This window comes from Schistocerca cancellata, chromosome 6 (assembly GCF_023864275.1).
Source record: "Schistocerca cancellata isolate TAMUIC-IGC-003103 chromosome 6, iqSchCanc2.1, whole genome shotgun sequence".
Lineage (NCBI taxonomy): Eukaryota > Metazoa > Arthropoda > Insecta > Orthoptera > Acrididae > Schistocerca > Schistocerca cancellata.
The window spans coordinates 225,896,660-225,921,672 of record NC_064631.1 but is presented as its reverse complement, the minus strand read 5'-3'; the positions used below and the strand labels follow the sequence as shown (position 1 = coordinate 225,921,672).

At 45.9% G+C, this 25,013-nt stretch overlaps 1 long non-coding RNA gene across 1 annotated transcript in view; it reads left to right on the top strand.

The window, feature by feature from the left end:
- LOC126191528 (uncharacterized) overlaps nt 1-25,013 on the top strand; it is a 575,036-nt gene that overhangs the window by 107,460 nt on the left and 442,563 nt on the right. The window lies entirely within an intron of this gene.

The following is a 25,013-nucleotide window of genomic DNA, read 5'->3' as shown; positions in this document are numbered from 1 at the left end:
GACTACGGGTGGAAAAGCGGCGCCAGCCGTAGATAATGCTCAAGAAGAAGGTTGGTTGGTTAATTTGGGGGAGGAGAGCAAACAGGAGGTCATCAGTGCCTTCGGATTAGGGAAGAATGGGCAGGGAAGTCGACGGTGCCCTTTCAAAGGAACCATTCCGGCATTTGTCTGAAGCGATTTAGGGAAATCATGCAAAACCTAAATGAGGATGGCCGGACGTGGGTTTGAACGGTCCTCCTCCTCAATGCGAGTCCAGTGTGCTAACAACTGCTCCCGTCCGTCCGTGGTAGCTGAGTGGTCAGCGCGACGGAATGTCATACCTAACGGCCCGGGTTTGATTCCCGGCTGGAACTGAGATAGTCTCCGCTCAGAGACTGGGTGTTGTGTTGTCGTTATCATCATTTCATCCCCATCGACACGCAATTCGCCGAAGTGGTGTCAACTCCAAAGACTTGCACCAGGCGAACGGTCTACCCGACGGGAAGCACTAGCCACACGATATTTCCATTTTTACCACTACGCCACCTCGCTCGATGCCAGAAGAAGAAGAAAAAGGAAAAAAAAAACAGGTGGAGAAGGAAGTGGGCAATAAATTTGCCTGCATGCTGCTCCTTGGTCTGACTGGCTAAAAGGCCTGGATGCAAAACAGCTTCGTGGAGCTGCGAGCAGTTCGCAAAATGGAGCAATCGGTAAGCAACCCTCGAATGGGTGGGAGCTGTGGGCTCCAGGATGTATAGGTGTCGTTTTAAGAGAGTGTTGTGTTTCGTGATAGGAGGGAGTATAGAAGCTTTCTGGTGTGTTAAAACTGTGTGGCGGACTGGGACTCGAACCTGGGAACATTGCCTTGCATATCAGCGCACAACTTACTTTAAATCTAAAATTCGTTCTGCAAACACTCCCCCAGGCAAGGGCTAAGACAAGTTTCCACAATATCCTTTCCTCCAGGAGTGCTAGTTCCTCAACGTATGCAGGATAACTTCTGCAAGTTTGAAATATAGGGGACGAGATAGTGACGGTAGTGAAGCTGTGAGCCGGCCTGTGTGGCCGTGCGGTTAAAGGCGCTTAAGTCTGGAACCGCGTGACCGCTACGGTCGCAGGTTCGAATCCTGCCTCGGGCATGGATGTGTGTGATGTCCTTAGGTTAGTTAGGTTTAATTAGTTCTAAGTTCTAGGTGACTGATGACCTCAGAAGTAAAGTCGCATAGTGCTCAGAGCCATTTGAACCATTTTTTTGAAGCTGTGAGGGTGGCTGTGAGTCGTGCTTGGTAGTTCAGGCGGTAGAGCACTTCCTCACGAAAGGAAAACATCCGAGGTTCTAGTTCTAGTCCGGCACACAGATTTAATCCAACAGGATGTTTGAAACCACACTCCACTGCAGAGTGAAGATTCGTTCATAGAGGGAGTAATCCTCAGACATAAATCTATTTGTTCTGTGAATACAGAAAGCTTTGAAAACGTTCGCATGTGGTTTCTAGGCGCATTGGTGGATAATCTGCTGTATCTATCGCCTTTTTAGGCGAATGTAGCAGTTGTAGTGATGTGCGTGTACAAGAGGAGTTGTCTAATGATCGCGGTGGGAATGGGAAGGTCTAATAGCAGACAATAGACTCTATTTGTCCCTCGGAAACGGGTCTGTATCTGAGTCATGACCGTAGACGACTTCCTTGTGGAGGACTTGGTTTCAGTTCCCAGTACTGGTGGGGGTTTTCCTTGGTGAGAGGACTAAACCGGAGTTCCACTCAGCCTAATGGCGCCAAATGAGGAGCTACTTGAGCGAGCGGCTCCAAGCCAACATCAGCCAGAAGAACAGTGCGCCGATCTCGTGTTCCTCCAACCCGATGCTTCCACTGACTGAAAGTGACACGATGGGCGCTCGGTCCTGGGGTATTATCTGGCGATAGTCTATATCAGTGAACCTGCCTAGCGAAGACTCTGCTTTAGCGACACGCCAAAAGAAACATAGCATCGTATTATATCCCCAAAACAAGAAAGTACTATTCGGGAGGACGACGGTTCAATCCCGCGTCCGGCCATCCTGATTTAGGTTTTCCGTGATTTCCCTAAATCACTCCAGGCCAGTGCCGGGATGGTTCCTCTGAAAGGGCACGGCCGACTTCCTTCCCCATCCTGCCCTAATCCGATGAGACCGATGACCCCGCTGTCTGGTCTCCTTCCCCAAACCAACCAACCAACCAAGAAAGTACTGGAGGATGATGACTTAATTGCTTAGAAGCTCAAGATGAGAGCCAGACTCATGACAGACAAGCTACAAGACATCGTTGTGAATATATGTACACCACTGGCCATTTGGCCGGCCGCGGTGGTCTAGCGGTTCTGGCGCTGCAGTCCGGAACCGCGGGACTGCTACGGTCGCAGGTTCGAATCCTGCCTCGGGCATGGGTGTGTGTGATGTCCTTAGGTTAGTTAGGTTTAAGTAGTTCTAAGTTCTAGGGGACTTATGACCTAAGATGTTGAGTCCCATAGTGCTCAGAGCCATTTGAACCACACTGGCCATTAAAATTGCTACACCAAGAAGAAATGCAGATGATAAACGGGTATTCATTGGCCAAATATATTATACTAGAACTGACAAGTGATTACATTTTCACGCAATTTTGGTGCATAAATTCTGAGAAATCGGTACCCAGAACAACCACCTCTGGCTGTAATAACGGCCTTGATACGCCTGGGCATTGAGCCAAACAGAGCTTGGATGCCGTGCACAAGTACAGCTGCCCATGCAGCTTCAACACAATACCACAGTTCATCAAGAGTAGTGACGCGTTTTGTGACGAGCCAATTGCTCGGCCACCATTGACCAGACGTTTTCAATTGGTGAGAAATCTGGAGAATGTGCTGGCCAGGGCAGCAGTCGAACATTTTCTGTATTCAGAAAGGCCCGTAAGGGATCTGCAACATGCAGACGTGCATTATCCTGCTGAATTGTAGGGTTTCGCAGGGATCGAATGAAGGGTAGAGCTACAGGTCGTAACACATCTGAAATGTAACGTCTACTGTTCAAAGTGCCCTCAATGCGAACAAGAGGTGATCGAGACGTGTAACCAGTGGCACCCCATACCATCACGCCGGGTGATACGTCAGTATGGCGATGACTAATACACGCTTCAAATGTGCGTTCATCGCGATGTCGCCAAACACGAATGCGACCATCATGATGTTGTAAACAGAACCTGGATTCATCCGAAAAAATGACGTTTTGGGATTCGTGCACTCAGGTTGAGTACACCACCATCCTGTCTGTGATGCAGCGTCAAGGGTAAACGCAGCCATGGTCTCCGAGCTGATAGTCCATGCTGCTGCAAACGCAGTCGAACTGTTCGAGCAGATGGTTGTTGTCTTGCAAACTTCCTCATCTGTTGACTCAGGGATCGAGACGTGGCTGCACAATCCGTTACAACCATGCGGATAAGATGCCTGTCATCTCGACTGCTAGTGATACGAGGCCGTTGGGATCCAGCACGGCGTTCCGTATTACCATCCTGAACCCACCGATTCCATATTATGCTAACAGTCATTGGATCTCGACCAACGCGAGCAGCAATGTCGCGATACGATAAACCGCAATCGCGATAGGCTACAATCGGACCTTTATCAAAGTCGGAAACGTGATGGTACGCATTTCTCCTCCTTAAACGAGGCATCACAACAACATTTCACCAGGCAGTGCCAATCAACTGCTGTTTGTGTATGAGATATAGGTTGGAAGCTTTCCTCATGTCAGCATGTTGTAGGTGTCGCCACCGGCGCCAACCTTTTGTGAATACTCAGGAAAGCTAATCATTTGCATATCACAGCATCTTCTTCCTGTAGGTTAAATTTCGCGTCTGTAACACGTCATCTTCGTGGTGTAGCAATTTTAATGGCCAGTAGTGTAGTTATAGCTTTAGGAGCATACATCTGTAGCAGGATGTAGTTTACGGACAGTCGAACAGATGTCTGGAGTAAATTACTCCGTAGGAGCCTTGAATGTAACTTGTTACTGTGAATATAAACTTAGGATAAACTCGAGCATTCAAGCCACTGAGTACTGAGAGCTAGTGTAGTTCCTAGACAAATTGGTCCAATATTGCCTCATAGGGTATGGGCGCTGGGCGGGGATTTCTCGTCAGCCCACTGGACATGTGCACCAGAAAGGCCTATTGCACGCTGAGTGTGCGCGAGCCGGTTGCGATGCTACAACCCGACTGTCTGACTGCCCGCTCGTCTGCTGTTTGCCCACTCCTGCCCGCCACTGCCCGCAACGCACGGAAGCTTCTGCAATGCACGAAAGGTAAGGACTAGTCATGTGAGTAGTCATACTGCAGGTAATCATTAGCGGAGCTAGCCGACCGGTGTGGCCGTGCGGTTCTAGGCACTTCAGTCGGGAAGCGCGTGACCGCTACGGTCACAGGTTTGAATCCTGCCTCGGGCATGGATGTGTGTGATGTCCTTAGGTTAGTTAGGTTTAAGTAGTTTTAAGTTCTAGGGGACTGATGACCACAGATGTTAAGTCCCGTAGTGCTCAGAGCCCTTTGAACCATTTGAACCATTAGCGGAGCTATTCTGGGCCTAAGTCAGTTTTCACCCAAATTCTGTCTACAGCAGAACCTCGTTTACCTGGATCACGCGGAACCAAAGAAAATCTAGATTATCGAATATCCAAAAAAGCCATAACAGTCAAAGAAATAGAATGACATTTGTTAAATGCCATAAACATTCACGTTAAATTTATCAGTAAGCTTATTTAGAGGCATGTTTGTATGTCATTTACGAGCATTATGACCAACAAACCTCTTCAGGCAGGTGTATTTTTTATTTTTTATTTTTTTATTTTTTTTGTGACAACCGTTTCAGTGTCCGTGTGTGTCACAAAGTCTTCATAATGAGAGCCAATTTCGTCAGATACTCCATAATCACTATCGTCATTGCCTGCAGACGGGTAAAGGGCGATAATTTCGTTCTCAAGAGGCATCAGTTAGAAATCATAGTCTTCAGTTTCCTTTCTGCTATTGTTTCAATTAGACAACATTAAAGTACGAAACTCTACAACAATTGGCCTTCATCTGTTCTGCACAATGAATCTACCTTCTTACCTAATGACTCTTTTGGATGATATTTTACACACACAAGAAACTGGGAGTGCAGTACTGTACAACTCAAAATTACTTTGTTAATTGATACAACCTATTTTTAATGCGGAACTACCCACTAGATGTCCCAAGAGGCAGACCGCTCAGTTTAAGTTGAGGTGTCGGTAGAGAGACAGTAACAGCAGAGGGTCATAGACACGGGTTCCCAGGTAGATGCCGTGTTTCTTGACTTCCGCAAGGCGTTTGATACAGTTCCCCACAGTCGTTTAATGAACAAAGTAAGAGCATATGGACTATCAGACCAATTGTGTGATTGAATTGAAGAGTTCCTATGTAACAGAACGCAACATGTCATTTTCATTGGGGAGAAGTCTTCCGAAGTAAGAGTGATTTCAGGTGTGCCGCAGGGGAGTGTCGTAGGACCGTTGCTATTCACAATATATATAAATGACCTTGTGGATAATATCGGAAGTTCACTGAGGCTTTTTGCGGATGATGCTGTGGTATATCGAGAGGTTGTAACAATAGAAAATTGTACTGAAATGCAGGAGGATCTGCAACGAATTGACGCATGATGCAGGGAATGGCAACTGAATCTCAATGTAGACAAGTGTAATGTGCTGCGAATACATAGAAAGAAAGATCCTTTATCACTTAGCTACAATATAGCAGGTCAGCAACTGGAAGCAGTTAATTCCATAAATTATCTGGAATAGGCATTATGAGTGATTTAAAATGGAATGACCATATGAAATTAATCGTCGGTAAAGCAGATGCCAGACTGAGATTCATTGGAAGAATCCTAAGGAAATGCAGTCCGAAAACAAAGGAAGTAGGTTACAGTACACGTGTTCGCCCACTACTTGAATACTGCTCGCCGGTGAATGATCTGTACCAGATAGGGTTGATAGAAGAGATAGAGAAGATCCAACGGAGAGCAGCGCGCTTCGTTAGAGGATCATTTAGATATCGCGAAAGCGTTACGGAGATGATAGATAAACTTCAGTGGAAGACTCTGCCAGAGTTGTTCGGTACGGGCTTTTGTTGAAGTTTCGAGAACATATCTTCTCCTAGGAGTCAAGAGGTATATTGCTCCCTCCTACGCATATCTCGCGAAGAGACCACGCGGATAAAATCAGAGAGATTAGAGCTCACACAGAGGCATACCGACAATCTTTCTTTCCACGTACAATACGACACTGGAACAAATGGCTCTGAGCACTATGGGACTTAACATCTATGGCCATCAGTCCCCTTGAACTTAGAACTACTTAAACCTAACTAACCTAAGGACATCACACAAAACCCAGTCATCACGAGGCAGAGAAAATTCCTGACCCCACCGGGAATCGAACCCGGGAACACGGGCGAGGGAAGCGAGAACGCTACCGCACGACCACGAGCTGCGGACAACACTTGAACAGAAGGGAGAACCGATAGAGGTACACAAAGTACCCTCCGCCACTCACCGTCAGGTGGCTTGCGGAGTATGGATGTAGATGTAGACGCAGATGTAGAATGGGCCAGTCAGGAGTGCTCGGTGACTTCTAATATGGAGTAATCGTCGTATGCCACCAGAATAAAAAATCCAACAGGAATATTTCAGTCCTTTTTAAAGATGCCCCAGTCGACTGTTGGTTATATGAACGTGAAGTGGAAACACCAAGGAACAACGACAGATAATCCAACATCAAGCAGACCTCATGAACTGACGTACAGGGACTGTCGAGTACTGCGGACGGTGATTGGTAAAATTAGTATGAAATCAGCGGAAGGAGTCATTAGTTAGCTCCGAAGTACCACCAGCAGTCAAGCTAGCACTATGACTGTGCGTAGGGAGTTAAAAGAATGGGCTACAACGATGGAGCAGCTCCTCATCAACCAAACACTTCTGTAGACAGCGCTAAGCGACACTTGAGGTGGTGTAAAGAGTGATATCGCTAGACAGTGTATGACTGGAAACGAGTCACTGGGTGTGATGAATCATGGTGTACCACATGACAATCATGTGCCATCGTGTGTCGTCCCAATAATGAATCACAGAGGAGGTGGTGTTATGTATGGGGCTGCTTTCGCGCTTAGGGCGTAGTCTCCTTAAAATCAATACGGAAAGATACGAACTTATTTTACAGCATTTTAAACTACGTAGAAAAATGGTTCAAATGGCTCTGAGCACTATGGGACTCAACATCTGAGGTCATCAGTCCCCTAGACTTAGAACTACTTAAACCTAACTAACCTAAGGACATCACACACACCCATGCCCGAGGCCGGATTCGAAGTTGCGACCGTAGCAGCATCGTCGTTCCGGACTGCAGCGCCTAGAACCACTCGGCCACAACAGACGGCTTACCGCGTACAAGAGAGGAAGAGTTGGGAGATGATTAGTGTATCAGCAAGACAATGCGCCCTGTCATTAAGTAGCACTTGTGAGGGCCGGCCGTTGTGGCCGAGCGGTTCTAGGCGCTTCAGTCTGGAACTACGCGACTGCTCCGGTCGCAGGTTCGAATCCTGCCTCGGGCATGGATGGATGTGTGTGATGTCCTTAGGTTAGTTAGGTTTAAGTAGTTCTAAGTTCTAGGGGACTGATGACCTCAGAATTTCTGTCCCTTAGTTCTCAGAGCCATTTGAAGCATTTTTTTCTGCACTTGTGAGGCGGTGCGTTGTGAACAACAATATTCCTGAAACGAACTGGCCTGCCCAGAGTCCCATCTGAACCTAATGGATTACCTTTGGGATGAGCTACAATGTCCAGTCCAGATAACAGCGTCCAAAATTTCTGTCTTATCTTGAAGAAGTATGGGCTGCCATTCCTCCAGACATTTGGACCCCACACTGAAAGTGTCCCCAGCAGAGTTCAAGCCGCTATAAAGGGGAAGGACGGACATGCGGCATATTAATATCCAGCAATGGATGTCCGAATACTTTTGATCAGGTAGCGTGCGGCAGTGGGTTGAATTTAAATTCAATTGTTGCCGTCATCGATTGTTGTCGCAATTACTTCCGTCGTGCCAAATACTGTTCAGTTACTACCCTTTAACAATAACCGGTCCAGATAAATCAGAGCTCTGCTTTATTGAGGGTTGGATAAACGAGGTTCCACTTCCAATATCATGTGACAAGTAGAAATTTGAAAATCTCACTCGTATTGGGTATTTTGTGAGGTCTGTAATACGTCTTACTCCCAGTTCACAGAGAGTGGTTGTTTCTCGCACTCGGATAAAATTGAAAGAAATAGATGGTTGGCCTCCGTACAGCAGTATGAGTGATCCAGCAGCTTGCGACCGCACGGAGATGTGACGGAACGGACGAGAGTGAATCACGGAGCTGCAACAGCAGCAGGACATCCTGAGGCTGGCGCGCGCTCGTCGCTGGTCCCGCGCAGTGTTTTCACAGTCCTCTCCCTTATTTTTCCACGTCTCGTCCGCTGTCCGCCGCCGCTGCCGGCCGCGCGGGCGCGGTTAAGACCGGTGGCAGGGCGAGGGGTGAGGGGCGAGGCCAGAGCGAAGGGGAAAACGCAACGCGGCGAGGGCGCAGGCGGAAGGAGCCTGTGTATTGTAAGGGACACTCACGCGCCAGCGCCAGAAACGGAGAGCAGGGACAAAAAAGATGTATTGATCTGTCGGCCGGCCGAAGCGCCTTCCATCTCTGTCCAGAGGCTGCGCTACTGCCTCCACCGACTCTAATCTCAGGAGACTCTGGAACTTCATAAACGGCGTCAGGGACGTTCCCCGACTGTGTGTTACTTGCCTGACGAAGAAGCCCACCTCTGGAATATAACTTCACATCACTTCTCCCAGAAATATGGAACATTTTATTTTGTTTACAAAATAAGGAATGTGAGATCCTTCGGCATTACTTCGAGAAAGTGAACATCTATGAACATTCGTAATGTAGACTCCGTTACAGCTGCACACGCTGAGATACATGGCATCATATTACACCATAAAAACAACAAAGTACCGGAGAAAGGCGATGTAATAACTGAGAGGTTCGAGATCGGAGCCAAACACATGATTGACAGATTGCAATCCATCAATTTGAATGTGTATAACTTGAGATATTTTTATACGTGGTACATTAATATGTGCATACATCAGTGTGTTGGTTATTTCTTCTCTGTTTGAAACAGAGTGGACCACGCCGGCAATATAGACTAAACGTTTTGCGTTCCGTGCTTTCACACTTCGACACCTGACGGGTTGCCCAGGTGAAAAATGAGCATTAATAACCTGCTCTTGCCACTTGGAGTTACTAACTAACCTAAACACATACTACTAATAAGAGCTATAGGCCGACCGGTGTGGCCGAGCGGTTCTAGGCGCTTCAGTCCGAGCGACCGCTACGGTCGTAAGTTCGAATCCTGCCTCGGGCATGGATGTGTGTGATGCCCTTAGGTTAGTTAGGTTTAAGTAATTCTAAGTTTAGGGGACTGATGACCTCAGATGTTAAGTCCCATAGTGCTGAGAGCCATTTGAACCATTTGAACCTAAGAGCTATAATTATTAGTCTGTAAATGAAGTAAATACTGATTTAATGTTGTTTAGTACACAGTACTGAGTCTTCAGTAAAAATACCTGCGCCGCGCGGGATTAGCCGAGCGGTCTGGGGCGCTGCAGTCATGGACTGTGGGGCTGGTCCCGGCGGAGGTTCGAGTCCTCCCTCGGGCATGGATGTGTGTGTTTGTCCTTAGGATAATTTAGTTTAAGTAGTGTGTAAGCTTAGGGACTGTTGACCTTAGCAGTTAAGTCCCATAAGATTTCACACACATTTGAACATTTTTGAAAAATACCTCCACTTATACCCATTACACCATATACACAGTTATTACCTTTAGGAAAGCAACAAATTCAGCGATTTTCTCTCTTTTTTTTTCTCAGCATCGAGAGCTCGCTTCCATTCATCAGTAATGTTATGTTAGTTGTCTTGGTTAAAGTTGCACCTGCACATTCCCATTCCTATAGCCTCTGGAATAAAAGAGTCCCAGTATGTAGAAGCCTGCAACAAAACTTTTGTTTCATCAAACAGTATTCTGTGTTTATGTGTGAGGCTGTACTCAGAAACTGCTGATTTCTCATGTTTCGGATTTCTAATGTGCTCCTGACGTTCTGCTCAGTGGTCAGAAACGGAATAGTTGGACTAACCACTGTAGTTTCTTCCAAACTCAAGGGGGATGTTATAAACCCCAGGAACCCTGGGGCAGATACTGTCCTTAAATAGGCCCACAATTTCCCTTATCTCCTTAGATGGTGAAAAAGTAGGTCTTATTCCTTGCCTTCCTAGGACCCTTCCTATTTTGCTGTATGTAGCACGATAGAAAGGAAGGATCACAGTCGATGGCTCATCACGTGAGTGTCCAATATTTTGACATTTCCATTTCTTTGAGTGCTTTAGTTTTGTATTATGTGCACCTTAGCGATTCTTTCGGAGCGTGTATTTCAGGTGATTAATTTCAGATTTCAAGTGGCCCTCATGGGAAGCAGTTGTATCTAAACAGATCTCTCCTGGACTGGATGGTGAAAGTTCTCCGCGCTGAGATATAAATCAATACCCATCGGCTTGCGGTTCACAGAGTGGCTGAGTAATTTGTCCGACTTTTGCCATACCAAAACATCTGAAAATGGAATTTTTCACTCTCTCTCTCTCTCTCTCTCTATCTATCTATATAAGTCTATCTCAGTTTCTGCTTGACAGTCAGCCAGATGTTTGGGTGCTTGCTGTTCATCCGCTCACGGAATTGTTCAAGGGCTTCTACACCATGTGGGCAGACCGTAGAAGTATTATCCACGTAATGATGAAGTTAATGTGAGAAAAAAATGGTTCAAATGGCTCTGAGCACTATGGGACTCAACTGCTGTGGTCATAAGTCCCCTAGAACTTAGAACTACTTAAACCTAACTAACCTAAGGACATCACACACATCCATGCCCGAGGCAGGATTCGAACCTGCGACCGTAGCGGTCGTGCGGTTCCAGACTGTAGCGCCTTTAACCGCTCTGCCACTCCGGCCAGCTAATGTGGGAAAAACTGAGCCAAATTTAAAGCACGTTCATGAAAATGTTCCGTAAAGAAAATGGCCACTGCTGGACAAAATGCAGAGTGTACATAAAGTCAGGGTACACTTTCAATTACTTATTGCACAAGAACTAAACATTGTACAGATGTCACACATATTGCACTTTGAAGAGAAGCTCTGAAGGTTTTTTTTTTTTTTTTTTTTTTTTTTTTTTTAAACAAACATTCGATATGTGAACCATCAGTGACTCGGCAGACATCAATATGGTAATCGAATTATTGCCATACCCGTCCCAGCATGGCATCGTCGACAGTGGCAGTAGCTTTCCCTTTTTCTCTCCCAAAACTCTGCTACATCACGTGGTAGAGGCGGTACATACACCAGATTTTTAAAGTGTCCCCACAGAAAAAAGTCACAGGAGTGAGATCTGGTGATCGGGGAGGCCATGAAACAGTGTCCCCTTTGTAGCACGGCCTGCTGTAACTATCGCCTTTCTAGGCGAATGTAGCAGTTCTAGTGATGTGCGTGCTCAAGAGGAGTTGTCCACTGATCGCGGTGGAAATGGGAGGGTCTAATAGCAGACAGTACACTCTTCTTTTCCCGTGGAAACGATTCTGCAAATGAGTCATGAACGTAGATGACTTCCTTGTTGAGGACTTGGTTTCAGTCCCAGTACTGGTGGGAGATTTCCTTGGTGAGACGACTAAACCGGAGTTCCACTCAGCCTTATGGCGACAAATGAGGTGCTACTTGAGCGAAAGGCTCCAAGCCAACAATAGCAGAAAGAACAGAGTGCCGATCACGTGTGCCTCCATCAAGATGCAGCCATTGACTGAAAGTGACACGGTGGTCGCTCAGTGCTGGGGCATTATCTGGCGTTAGTCTATATCAATGAAACTGCCTAGCCAAGATGCAGCTTTAGCGACACGCGATAAGATACGTAACATCATATTACATCCCGAAAACAAGAAAGAACTGGAGGACGATGACTTAATTGCTTAGAAGCTCAAGATGAAAGCCAGAGTCATGACAGGCAAGTCGCAAGACACCGTTGTGAATATATGTACACTACTGGCAATTAAAATTGCTGCACCAAGAAGAAATGCAGATGATAAACGGGTATTCATTGGACAAATATATAACACTAGAACTAACCTGTGATTACATTTTCACGCAATTTGGGTGCATAGATCCTGAGAAATCAGTACCCACAACAAACACCTCTGGCCGTAATAACGGCCTTGATACGCCTGGGCATTGAGTCAAACAGAACTTGGACGGCGTGTACGGGTACAGCCACCCATGCAGCTTCAACACAATACCACAGTTCATCAAGAGTAGTGACTGGAGTATTGTGACGAGCCAGTTGCTCGGCCACCATTGACCAGACGTTTTCAATTGGTGAGAGATCTGGAGAATGTGCTGGGCAGGGCAGCAGTCGAACATTTTCTGTACCCAAAAAGGCCCGTACAGGACCTGAAACATGCGGTCGTGTATTATCCGGCTGAAATGTATGGTTTCGCAGGGATCGAATGAAGGCTAGAGCCACAGATCGTAACACATCTGAAATGTAACGTCCACTGTTCAAAGTGCCGTCAATGCGAACAAGAGGTGACAGAGCCGTGTAACCAATGGCACCCGATACCATCACACCGGGTGATACGCCGTGATACGCCAGTATAGCGTTGACGAATGCATGCTTCCAATGTGCGTTCACCGCGATGTCGCCAAACACGGATGCGACCATCATGATGCTGTATGCAGAACTTGGAATCATCCGAAAAAATGACGTTTTGCCATTCGTGCACCCAGGTTCGTTGTTGAGTACACCATTGCAGGTGCTCCTGTCTGTGATGCAGCATCATGGGTAACCGCAGCCATGGTCTCCGAGGTGATTGTCCATGCTGCTGCAAACGTCGTCGAACTGTTCGTGCAGATGATTGTTGTCTTGCAAACGTCCCCATCTGTTGACTCAGGGATCGAGACATGGCTGCACGATCCGTTACAACCATGCGAATAAGATGCCTGTCATCTCGACTGCTAGTGATACGAGGCCGTTTGAACCCAGCACGGCGTTCTGTATTAGGCTCCTGAACCCACCGATTCCATATTCTGCTAACAGTCATTGGATCTCGACCAACGCGAGCAGCAATGTCGCGATACGATAAACCGCAATCGCGATAATCTACAATCCGACCTTTATAAAAGGCGGAAACGTGATGGTACGCATTCCTCCTCCTTACACGAGAAATCACAACAACGTTTCACCAGGCAACGCCGGTGAACTGCTGTTTGTGTATGAGAAATCGGTTGGAAACTTTCCTCATGTCATCACGTTGTAGGTGTCGCCACCGGCGCCAACCTTGTGTGAATGCTCTGAGAAGCTAATCTTTAGCATATCACAGCATCTTCTTCGTGTCGGTTAAATTTCGTGTCTGTAGCACGTCATCTTCGTGGTGTGGCAATTTTAATGGCCAGTAGTGTAGAAGGACCACCAGGTTGCGTTAGTGTCGTTTATATTTACTGTTGTTACCAGGCATGGTAAGGCACAGGGTGGGGCCAATTAATGTGGTCCGGACGAGTGGATACGATAGGACGTGAATGTATGCATATAATGCGCCCTCCACGTTCCACCCGCCACGTGATCCATACTGGTTCAGAGAGCGCAGGTCTGGCTGTGATAGCGTAAGTGGAGAAGTGTAATGTGGGCGATGGTACCCCGAGTGAAGCAGCGGCTTTTCGATATGGAAAGTTACGTGTCAACAGAGGAGTTGAAACGGTGTGCTCAGTTGTTTGCTGAAAAGCTTTTGGCGTCAAAGTGTTAGCAAAGAGTGCCATGCAACGCCTAGTCCGAAAATGTCGTCAGACAGAGTCTGTTTTGAATAAGGCAGAAGATACTCCTAAAGGTGACCGCACACCAAAAAATGCTTCGGAGTCCTACTAAATCAACCTGTCGCCTGTCGCAAAAGACCAGAATATCACGTCGATCATGCGGAAGAGTACTCCACCTGGACCTGCAGTCTGATCGCGACTCTAGCTGGCCACCTAGGTCATCTGACCTATCACTGTGCGATTTCTTTGTGCGAGGAGCCTTCAAGTCTAACATGTATTGCAGCAACCCTTCAAGTATCGCAGCAGCACATTTAGGACGAGCAATTCCAAAAGCCCGTCTTCGATCCGCATTCACAAACTTGTAGAACAGGGCCCAAAAGAGCCAAAAGTTGAATGGTGGCCGCTTTAAAAATCAGATATAATTAGGTTAGTGCTGTGTTTCCTTTCCTTTGTACCCTGGAGCTCTGGGCCACGAACGTGAACGGCGTCAGACGTTGAGTGAACATTTTGGAGGACACGGAGATGCCACGTTCGTGTATGAGACAGTATTATTGGAATCAGAAGGACGTTTCAAAGGGACTTAATTGTGGGTCCCCATTTCGCCAGGTGGTCGAATCGTGCACTATCCAGATCTGTGGAGTATTCAGGTATGTCGGTGGCCCCATCTAGGACTGCATGAAAACGTGAGTGCAGGCATACTCGTCGCTAAAGTTCCGGTCGACCACATCCGGCGACCACACGCGACGGTCGCTGTATTGTGCAGCCACCACGTCATGACCCCTTCTCATCTGAGCCTGCTATCCGAAAACAAGTACGGGACTCCCTGCAACATTCTGTCATTTCGCACCATTGGTAGCAGACTAGCAGCATCTTGACTAGGGAATTACTGTCACACGCGTGCTGGTGTCAACGCCGCTACACGAAGGGTTGCGTTTCGGGTGGTGGTGTGACCAGGTGGACTGCTGATGAATGAGGTCGCATTGTGTTCAGCACGAATCACGGCTGTGCACTGCCCAGGATAACAAACATAGACGAGTATGGTGTGACCTGGAAGAGGTGCCATTCTTTCATTGCTTTGAACAGACTCAGCGCCGTTTCTCTTGGCGTCATCGTGTGGGGAACCATCGAGTATGACTTCAGGTCAAGGCTGTAGTGTTTGAGCGAACTCTAAAGGCATAACCTTACGTCACGAACATCTGATGCGACAGTATCGTGGTGCCTTTTTTGTAGAGGACAATGCCCGTTCACACATGGAACGTCTCTCTGTGAAGTGTCTGCTTTGTGATGATGTACTCCCGTGTCAAGATCGACCGCAACAGAACATGTGTGGAACCAGTTCGGACATCAAGTACGCCACAATACCAGTACCGAGGATATCAAGGACCATTTATAACACATGTTTGCCAGCTTGCTTCAGAAGAGAATTCAACAGCTTTACACTGAGTTGACTAAACCCACTGGATACATCACATTATCGTGTCGTACTTCCTTTTGCACGACATAATGCAGCAACCTGACAGGGCATGACCTCCACGTCTTTTTGGAAGTCCCCTGCAGAAATAATGAGCCCACGCTGCCTCCATAGCCGTCTATAATTATGAAACTGTTGCCGGAGCAGGATTTTGTGCACGCACTGACCTCACGATTACGTCCCATAAGTGTTCGACGGGATTCATGTCGGGTGATCTGGATGGCCAAATAATTCGCTCGTATTGTCCAATGTTCTTCAAACCCATCGCGAATAATTTTGGCCCGGGAGGATGGCGCATTGTCATCCATAAATATTCCATCGCTGTTTGGGAAAATGGAATCCATGAATGGATGCAAATGGTCTCCATGCAGCCGAACATTAACATTTCCAGTCAATGATCGGTCCAGTTGGACCAGAGGACCCGTCCATTCCACGTAAACACAGCCCACACCTTTATGGACCCACCGCCAGCTTGCTCAGTGCCCTGTTGACATCTTGGACTCATTGACTTGGGGATTCTGCGCCACCTTCGAACCTTACCATCAGCTCTTAGAAACTGAAATCGGGACTGAGGCCAATGTTTTCCAGTCGTCTACGTTCCAAGGGATTTGGTCACAAACCCAGGAGTGGCGCTGCAGTTGTTATTATCGGAACATTCTTGACACAGTGGATTGTGCAAAATTGAATTTACTTACAATTTCCGAAATGCAGTATCCCATGTTCAAAGTCTATTAATTCCCGTCAACCAGCCATAGACACGTTGGAAACTTATTTACATGAATCATCTGAGTATAAATGACAGTTTCGCCAATGCACTGCCCTTTTATATCTTGCGTACGCGATACTACTGCCATCTGTACAGTTAGATATTGCTATCCCACGACTTTCTTCACAACAATGTATGACACCCTTCCAACTACATCAGTGTTTGCAGGGATACAACGTCATACTGATATAGTAGGTTCATACTGCCAAACTCTTTGTGCATGTGATTCTATATTGGAGTACTGAAATAACATCACATACCGTCACAACCGGTGAACTGTCATTTCTCCTCCCCTTCTTTGTGGTTCAATTTTATTGTGAGACAGTGTGTACTAAGAGTAGTCACTGTCTGCTGATTTTTCTCTACGGGAACACCGATTTTGCAATAATTTCTGTTGGACATTAGCCCCCAAGTTTAACATATGGGTTTTGATGAGGCAGGATATGATGACCTTGAACACTGTAGCAGTCCGATGTTTAAGAATTCGTGGAAATGAAAGCATCCAAAAATCGCAAATTTCTTTAATTCACTTACCGGTTTCGAACATTACTATAATCTACATCTATATCTACAACTACATACATATTCCACAAGCCACCGTATGGTGCGTGGCGGAGAGTACCTTGTACCATCTACTTTCTTTCCTGTTCTACTCGCAAACAGAGCGAGGGAAAAACAATTATTTGCCTGCGTACAAATCTTAATTTTTCTTATCATCGCGTTTATTAGGCAAAATAAACGTTGGCAGCAGAGGAAATGTTCTGCAGTCAGTCTCAAATGCCGATTGTTTAAATGTTCTCAGTAGCTTTTTGCCAACAGAACGCCGTCTACCCTCCAGGGATACCCATTTGAGTTTATGAAGCGTCTCCGTAATACTCGCGTGCTGACCGAAACTACTGCCATCAAATCTAGCAGCCCGCCTTTGAATCCGACCTGGCGGGGATCCCAAACACTTGACCAGTACTTAAGAATGGTGGCACTAGATTTCCATAATCACTCCCTTACAGATGAGTTACACGTTACTAAAATTCTCCCATTAAACTGAAGTCGACCATTCGTCTTCCCTACTACCGTCCTTACGTCCTCTTTCCATTTCATACCGCTTTGCAGCGTAACGCACTGATATTTAATCGACGTGATTGTGCCAAGCTGCATATTACTAGTGCAATATTAGAACAGTGTGGGATTGTTTTTCCTTTTGCATTAACTTACATTTTTCTACATTCAGAGCTAGCTGCCATTAATCACACTAGCTAGAAATTTTGTCTAAGATATCTTGCATCCTCCCTACAGTCACTCCGCGACACCACTAGTTTGACCTAAAATAGATAAGATGTGCATATTTATAAGTCACAGCATTATGATAAGTTACAACAGCAGGTATATGTAGTACCGCTGATCCACACGACCTGAAAAGCATCTGACAAATAACGTTATCTGTCTTCTTAAACATAGTACTAGAAGCAAATAAACTTTTTAACAATGACTGGCACCGTCACAATATACGAATATAAAAACGTGGTGAACACTCATGGTCCGCCATACAGGGCCGCCGTTAGTACACTGTGCTGACATCCTGTAATACGAACACTTAAGCGGTTGGCCACTAGGGCTTGCTGACTGTATGCGCGGTTTACAATGTCGTGTTACAAAACCAGTGACATGGCGTATGGGAACCTGCATTAGCCAAAATAGGACGAGTTAAAATATAATTAAAATAGAGCTAGAGCATGAATAGGGTCGGTAGTAAGACATTATTTGAAATTACAAATGCCAGCTCCGTAAGGAAACATTCTTTCAGCAAATCTCATACTCGTGAAGATATATGGAGTATCTTAGTTGGCAGTCGACATTGTGGTACAATGTTGGATATCCTCAAAGGAAAATGGCTAGTTAGAGTCAGTACGTCTGCATAAAAATACGTGTTAAACAAACAGAAAATACAAGATTTTAAAAATCAAGGTATGATCGATCCCGAAATTAAAACCACAGTGCAAATCCGATGAAGTTTTGCGCAGATGTGTTGCCCAGAGTCTCTAGTACGCCCGTCGATCGCATCTCGTCGCACTTCGCAGTCAGCACGTAAAGGTGCCTAGAACATCCGAGCCTCCCGCCAAGCCTGAAGTTCGCGCTGACATTCGATTTCTTCGTGCTGCGGGCTTCCATACAGCACACATAACGTATAACTGCCATGCGTGGCAGCGAAGCGAGGCAATGGCGCAGGAACTTCGATGCAGGACGTACAGACGTTCTCGATGGAGGCAACCAGGATAGGGAACGAATGCCAGCCGATGATCTTCTTCAGTGAACGGCCGGGCCTTGTGACCGAGCGGTTCTAGGCGCTTCAGTACGGAACCGCGCTGCTGCTACGGTCGCAGGTTCAAATCCTGCATTGGGCATGGATGTGTGTGATATCTTTAGGTTAGTTAGGTTGAAGTAGTTCTAAGTCTAGGGGACTGATGACCTCAGATGTTAAGTCCCATACTGCTTAGAGCCTTTTTCTTTTCAGTGAACGGACCAGGCAATTCGAGAAATCAGCTGCAAAGGCTATTTAGAATAAGTGAAGAGGAATATTGTCATCAGCCATTGTCCTTCATGAAAACTGTCGAGCGCACAGTGCAGCTGCAACAAGATGCGAAATGTTTCAGTACCCACCATACAGCTCGGACTTGGATCCCTCTGATTTTCATCTCGTTGCTCATAACAACCGCTGGCTACTACAGCGGTTTGGTACAGGCAACGAGCTACAGACCACCATAGACCATTGGTGGAAAGCACAAGCGGCTGCCTTCCATAACGAGGGTATTGGGAAGTTGATACCGCTACGACAAATGTCTAACTCAGAGCGGCGACAATGTACATAAGTAGCTGTAAAGTGTTGCTAAATGTTGAAAATAAAACATTTTTATTTTCACTGGGCTTTCCATTTCGCGACCGATCGACCTTGAAAAAAGAAAAGATCTCCAGTATTATGAAATGTTTGGTAAGATTAACTTCCTCCACACGAAATATGCAGCAGTGCTTTCCCAGAAAAGTATCAGTTAGAAACCTGGCGTTTTTCTTTTATTTCCTAAGTACAGCTATGACCGCTTGTGACTGCATCTATGCTACGAACTATGTTCATGGGTTGCCTGGTACGTTCATTATTATTCTCAGATGCGTTTCGAGAACTATGTATTTCTCGTCAGTCCCTGATATTTAGCGTATAATTTTAATTAATATTGTGTTTATACTGGTTGCTGGTGAGGAGGAAAGTTAGTTATTAGTATTTTATTTATGATCTCATTCATAAGCAGCCATATCACACTCATCACAGTCGCTCAAGAAAGCTATAATTAAGCTTTACTTGTTTAATCAGAATCGGACGATGACTCTCCTTGTCCGCAGTCTCGATGATTCGCAGTGATCTGCAATCCTGTGTAAATAAAATGTCTTGGTTTTGTTGCGTTGCGTAGTCAGTAGGGAAACCTCAGATCAAGCGGAAAGTTTGCTTTGATAGAGTTTAATTATCCGATGAAATAATGGATCTAATAATTGCAGGTTCGTTTCCAATTCATCGGAAGTTCCCTTCTGATTACCAAAGAAACGACACCTCCGTGCAAATTTCCAATTAGAGAATACATATATCATGAAATTCCTTACACACCTTTGATGTACAGGGTGTTTCAAAAATGACCGGTATATTTGAAACGGCAATAAAAACTAAACGAGCAGCGATAGAAATACACCGTTTGTTGCAATATGCTTGGGACAACAGTACATTTTCAGGCGGACAAACTTTCGAAATTACAGTAATTACAATTTTCAACAACAGATGGCGCTGCAAGTGATGTGAACGATATAGAAGACAACGCAGTCTGTGGGTGCGCCATTCTGTACGTCGTCTTTCTGCTGTAAGCGTGTGCTGTTCACAACGTGCAAGTGTGCTGTGGACAACATGGTTTATTCCTTAGAACAGAGGATTTTTCTGGTGTTGGAATTCCACCGCCTAAAACACAGTGTTGTTGCAACAAGACGAAGTTTTCAACGGAGGTTTAAAGTAACCAAAGGATCGAAAAGCGATATAATAAAGGATCTGTTTGAAAAATTTCAACGGACAGGGAACATGACGGATGAACGTGCTGGAAAGGTAGGGCGACCGCGTACGGCAACCACAGAGGGCAACGCGCAGCTAGTGCAGCAGGTGATCCGACAGCGGCCTCGGGTTTCCGTTCGCCGTGTTGCAGATGCAGTCCAAATGACGCCAACGTCCACGTATCGTCTCATGCGCCAGAGTTTACACCTCTATCCGTACAAAATTCAAACGCCGCAACCCCTCAGCGCCGCTACCATTGCTGCACGAGAGACATTCCCTAACGATATAGTGCACAGGATTGATGACGGCGATATGCATGTGGGCAGCATTTTGTTTACTGACGAAGCTTATTTTTACCTGGACGGATTCGTCAATAAACAGAACTGGCGCATATGGGGAACCGAAAAGCCCCATGTTGCAGTCCCATCGTCCCTGCATCCTCAAAAAGTACTGGTCTGGGCCACCATTTCTTCCAAAGGAATCATTGGCCCATTTTTCAGATCCGAAACGATTACTGCATCACGCTATCTGAACATTCTTCGTGAATTTGTGGCGGTACAAACTGCGTTAGACGACACTGCGAACACCTCGTGGTTTATGCAAGATGGTGCCCGGCCACATCGCACGGCCGACGTCTTCAATTTCCTGAATGAATATTTCGATGATCGTGTGATTGCTTTGGGCTATCCGAAACATACAGGAGGCGGCGTGGATTGGCCTCCCTATTCGCCAGACATGAACCCCTGTGACTTCTTTCTGTGGGGACACTTGAAAGACCAGGTGTACCGCCAGAATCCAGAAACAATTGAACAGCTGAAGCAGTACATCTCATCTGCATGTGAAGCCATTCCGCCAGACACGTTGTCAAAGGTTTCGGGTAATTTCATTCAGAGACTACGCCATATTATTGCTACGCATGGTGGATATGTGGCAAATATCGTACTATAGAGTTTCTCAGACCGCAGCGCCATCTGTTGTTGACAATTGTAACTACTGTAATTTCGAAAGTTTGTCTGCCTGAAAATGTACTGTTGTCCCAAGCATGTTGCAACAAACGGTGTATTTCTATCGCTGCTCGTTTAGTTTTTATTGCCGTTTCAAATATACCGGTCATTTTTGAAACACCCTGTAAATGCTCAGTATATATTTTCTTGAGTGGCATACAATATATTTTCAATCTCTTTCTTCCAGTAACCTCGAGAACAAAATTACAATTATTCAATGCGGCTATTCGGCACGGAGAAGATCCTAGAAGTCACCTCAACACACCAGAGAGAATATTACAAAGAGTAATTATGCCCTCATGGAATAGTAATAGTACTGTACTACTTTGTGCATTGATTCTGCGAGTATATAGATGGTCATGTAAGAAACGCAATTCACTCATAGAATTGTGCAGAGATAACTAGTAGAATTAAAATAGATATTACAAATGGAACCTTAAGTTCGTGAATGGGAACTTTGTAACTTCCTTTACGTCATTGGATGAAACAAAATGTCTCTGTTATGATATCTATGATGGATCTTGTTGAACTCTGGGACTGTATTTCAATGAAGGACTATTGAGAGAGAAAGCGACCCAACACATGCAGTTTTAAGAGACATATTAATAAAAAAAAGAAGAAACACCGAACGGGTCTTGAAGGCCTAACGGTATCGACCACACCTTAGGCTTGACCGGATGTGGAAATGGAAGGGTATGTGGTCAGCACTCTGCTCTCCCGACCGTTGTCAGTTTTCGTGATCGGAGCCGCTACTTCTCAATGAAGTAAATTCTCAAATGGCCTCACATCGGGTGGAGGGTAAAAATCGTAGAGGGAGACAAAGAGATGAATACACTAAGCAGATTCAGAAGGATGTAGGTTGCAGTAGGTACTGGGAGATGAAGAAGCTTGCACAGGATAGAGTAGCTTGGAGAACTGCATCAAACCAGTCTCAGGACTGAAGACCACAACAACAACAACATGATTGTCGTTGCAAATTTGCGTACAATTCTGATGAACGAGAAGTATTTCCGAATTACTTTTGTGAGAAACAGCGGTAAATCGCCGTGTAAGACTATTATATCTTCTTTTTTTTCCAAAGATTTTATACTCTACAGTATGGTGTCTGTTTTTTTTCAGGATTTGGTGAATTTTATTTTATTATTTAACTTTACGACCAAATGCTTTTCCTGACGCCATAGCCATATGGTATTATATGAGGCGGAATTTGAGGACTAGCCAAGCATTTGCTTAAACGTGTGTCAGAAACAAGTTGAAAACCACACTCAGGCTGGCCCGTACACCAGCCCACGGTCATTAATCCACCGCGTGGATTCCATCAGGGCGTGGCTCATTTCCCTGCCTGCCAAGCCAGCGTGCTGCGCTTTAAGCTGTTGCGAGGAGGTCTTACTGCAGACGATTATATATTTCTTCGAGACACAAAAAGTGACCAATAGCTTGTTTACTTCGAAATTCTACGTAAGAAATACGAGTGTAGTTTATAAGGGAACATTTTGGTTGTGGCTTCATAGTTGATAAGCCTGATTAATGCAAGGATCGTATAAAATGTACACAATGTACAAAGTACAGTCATTGTTGACAGCCAACTGAACTGTCGACTGCGACTGAAAATGGAGAAAAAGAGATTTGTGCCGTTATTAAACATTTTCATTTTAAAGGGTGGACTGCCGCACAATTCGAAACTGAATTGAACGAAGTTCACGCGGACTTTGCACCATCGTTGAACACTATTTACCTTTGGATTAATGAGTTTAAGTGTGGTGGGATAAGGACAGCTGACGAAGCGCTCTCCAACCGTCCATTTGCGGTCACTCCAAAGGAAACCACTGACAAAATTCGTGATACGGTAACTCAAGGTCGACGAATAAAAATTCGTGAGATATCTGAGATTGTAGGTATCTCAACTGAGCTAGAGCGTAATATCGTGCACGCAGAATTGGCTATGAAAAAACTGTGTGCATGGTGGGTGCTGTGACTACTTACGGTCGACCAAACCCGTATCCAGCACAACATTTCAACACAGTGTCTGGCGATGTTTACTCGCAATCTGCAATTTCGCCTGTTTGTGACTGATGAAACCTTGCTGCATCATAATGCCCTAGAGATAAAATTAAAATCAAAACAATGGACAAATGCTGATGAATGTGCACCGAACAAGGCAATGACCATTTTGTCAGCTGGTAAGATGGTGGCCACTGTTCTTTGGGATTCTCAAGGAATAATCCTGATAGGTTACATGGAAAAAGGCAGAACCATAGCTGTACCCTATTATGCTTCATTGTTAGATGGTTTGAAACTTGCATTAGTTGAAAGGAGACCAAGGTTGGCAAGCAGAAAAGTGCTCTTTCGTTAGGATAATTCGCCATTCAACACATCAGTGACAAAAGTGGTGAAATTTCGTGCATTGGGCTTTGAGTTGGTTCCTCATTCACCCTTGAAATGGTTCAAATGGCTCTGAGCACTATGGCGCTTAACATCTGTGGTCATCAGTCCCCTAGAACTTAGAACTACTTAAATCTAACTAACCTAAGGACATCACACACATCCATGCCCGAGGCAGGATTCGAACCTGCGACCGTAGCGGTCACACGGTTCCAGACTGAAGCGCCTTGAACCGCACGGCCACACCGGCCGGCTTCATCCACCCTACTCACCAGACTTAGCCCGAAGTGGCTTCTCCCTGTTCCCTAACTGCGGCTTGCTGGGAAGAAATTTTCATCAAATGAGGAAGTGATGGTTGCAGTTACGAGTATTTTTCAGAGTTTTCAAAAAAAAAAAAAAATGGCTCTGAGCACTATGGGACTTAACATCTTAGGTCATCAGTCCCCTAGAACTTAGAACTACTTAAACCTAACTAACCTAAGGACATCACACACATCCAAGACCGAGGCAGGATTCGAACCTGCGACCGTAACGGTCGCGCGGTTCCAGACTGAAGCGCCTAGAACCGCTTGGCCACACAGGCCGGCTTTCAGAGTTTTACAGAATCTATTTTTTCCAATGGGATGAAAAAGCTGGAGGATCACTGGATCAAGTTGAAAAATGTGTGTGAAATCTTGCTAAGGTCATCAGTCCCTAAGCTTACACACTACTTAACGTAAATTATCCTAAGGACAAACACACACACCCATGCCCGAGGAAGGACTTGAACCTCCTCCGGGACCAGCCGCACAGTCGCTGGATCAAGTGTATATCCCTTAAAGGAAAGAATGTTCACAAGTAAAGCGAGATGTTCATGAAACACGTTTTTTTTTTGCTTTTTTACCACACTTATCCAACTAGCCTCATAAAATGGGTGAGAACTGCTGAGTTACTTGGCGCAGCATCGACCGCCCTGTGAAACTCGAAGCCGGCCCTGCGGCAGTCGAAACAATCGAAGGACTTGAAAGAAAAGTGCACGTCTACCAAGTCTCTGGTGCTTCTAATGGAAGACGTGTGTGTGCGTGTGTGTGTGTGTGTGTATGTGTGACGTGTGTGTGTGTTCTGGACGACCCCTCACCTGCACACAAACGCGGCACAAATTGAAAGCCTTCAAAATCGGATCTGCAGCTAGAAAGAATACAGGATTCGTGTATTGAAGGTGTGGGCGGCTCGTAGCCCCAGGCGCTGCTTCCACCTTTCTCTCGCTTCCGCCTCCTTCCTCTTTTGCTCGCTTCCTTTTCCCTCCCTCGTGTTCTGGAACAACACTGCTCTCCGCTAATCCCCGCCGGACAGGGGTCAGCAGGCGCCGAGGTGCGCGCGCACCGTCCACATGACGGC